The following is a 2,224-nucleotide window of genomic DNA, read 5'->3' as shown; positions in this document are numbered from 1 at the left end:
AATTTTAAAAGGTCAATATTTTATACTTTCACATCCTTACTTCCTTAAAACATTCTCATAATAGGCTTAGCATCAGAAGCTAAATTTTACTAATAATGTCATTGAAATATAACATTACATAGCTCCATAGTTGTGTTTTTTCTACTTCTTTTCTATGGCAGATGAACAGTAGTTATATGTGCATTATGACAACATCCACAATTTATGAAGTAATGGAATTTTTCAGTGCACAAAAAGGAAAATCAGTAGTCAAAGAAATACTTGTATATTTGACCAATGCATTCTCAGCTTCTCATCTTTTAACAAATAGAAATACAGAGCAGAACAAGGTGTCTATAATACATTGATTACTTTGGAGTAAATATTTTTGTGATTACACTTATTATATACTTCTATACGCAAATGACATCTGCCTGCATTCTCACTGTACAAAATTAGAACACTAGACAAAGCAACTACTCTCCCCCTATAACCACACCCTCCCAATGCCATTTCTAAAAGAAAAATAGCGTTTTTAGTCAGTTGTTTACCTTCCATACAGCAAAGCAGAATGCCATATTGGGTAAGGGAGGGTATTCTTCCAATATTATGTTTATTTAACAAACTTTATACAAAGCTATGAAAAAGCAGCTGTAGGGACCTATTATTGATATATTTTGGAGGCCTGCTACAGATCCTGGACATTTGACATATATTATCTTATTGAACACAGTAAAATTTCAGGTGTAGATTGCTTTTCCTATATAGATATGTGGAAATCAAGAGGGAGATCAAGTGAATACCTTACAACCACACAACTAGTAAGTAACAAAATCAAACCCTTCTGATTGCAAACCCTCTGCTTGTCAAACTGCCCCTATGATAATCTGAGCAAGCAGCTTATTACTAAGAACCTACTCTGCCATATAAAGAACAAAGCAGAATGAAGGGTGACCGGGACAAAGAATGTTTTTGTCACTCATACAGTAGTTCCACATCTAGAAATGCCTTTTGAGGTGCTCACTCTTTTCCCCCCTGCACACGGATTTTTGTAGGCCGTAGTTTTCTACAACATTGACAGCGGTGTCTGTATAGTGAACATATTCATGTTCTATAAATCTAGCTTCTTCATCAATGTACAGTGATAAAATAAGATAGAAGGGGTAGACAGGCAGAGGAGAAATCAGTTCTAGCTATTTTATAATCTCCGACAGGCAAAAGAAAATGTAGAGTTACTTTCCACTTGACCAGAGGTGGCTAAGGAATTTAAGCATGCTCATTTAACAAAGAAGATAGCATCTTAGCTAGTCAATGAGAACATACAAAGGTTTAAACCAAATTGATTACACTACGATTCCCCAGATCTACACTACTGCTTCCTGCATGACAGAAGGTTTTGAACTTCTCTTTGAATGCTGGCAACGGTGATTCAGGACAGTCAGCGCAGCCTGACTTTAGCATGCAATGGAAACAGATCTGCCTTTTGATTTTTAAAAATGTCACCAATTGGACCAGCCTAGCAGTGTCTTTTTGATCTTCAAAAATTTGATTCATCTCCAGCAGAGTAATATTGAATCTCCTAATTAAAAAAATTATTTCACTAAGATGTGAAGCAACAGTGTTCTTTCTTCTAATAGTGCCCTCAGATAGGTACAGTTTACCACTTATCTCCGCTGAGTGCCTTTATGTGTTTCACTGGACAAGGGCCTTTTAGTAGATGGCGCTAGACTGAATGGGCTAGTGTAGCTTACACAGTGGCAAATGCTAGGAGTGCACTGCACACTTCTACAAAGATCGTATTAGGGAGATTTAGTTATTATATTAATCAGAGTGAATTTATTTGGATTTCAGATTAAACCTCACCCAAGAGGTTAGCAAGGCCAGAGTTCCCTTGCATCTGTAGTACTCAATTAACATATATTTTTAAAAGGGGCACAATTTACTAAGAAGAAAACAAACTTGCAATCTGCAGCAGCTCCTAAAGAGTATACGGTATTCGCTAATATTATAGGCATTTCCTTATTTGTTCATTTTGTTTGGTTTTGGTTTTAGGTATGTGGTCATTTTCAACAGCTTAAAGACAGAAACCCCCAAAATTCTATATTCCCTCAACAGAATTTCTAACTTAGCTAGCTTCCAAGCCTCTGAGACATCAGATGCTAAGAGAGAACCAAACATTTTTTTTCAAAAATTTCTTCATAAAGGTGAAACCATACATTTCTTCTACATATCTGATCCTAGTCTG

Source organism: Propithecus coquereli, unplaced genomic scaffold, assembly GCF_000956105.1.
Source record: "Propithecus coquereli isolate 6110/MARCELLA unplaced genomic scaffold, Pcoq_1.0 Scaffold17, whole genome shotgun sequence".
Classification (NCBI taxonomy): domain Eukaryota; kingdom Metazoa; phylum Chordata; class Mammalia; order Primates; family Indriidae; genus Propithecus; species Propithecus coquereli.
Note: the sequence above shows the minus strand (reverse complement) of the source record.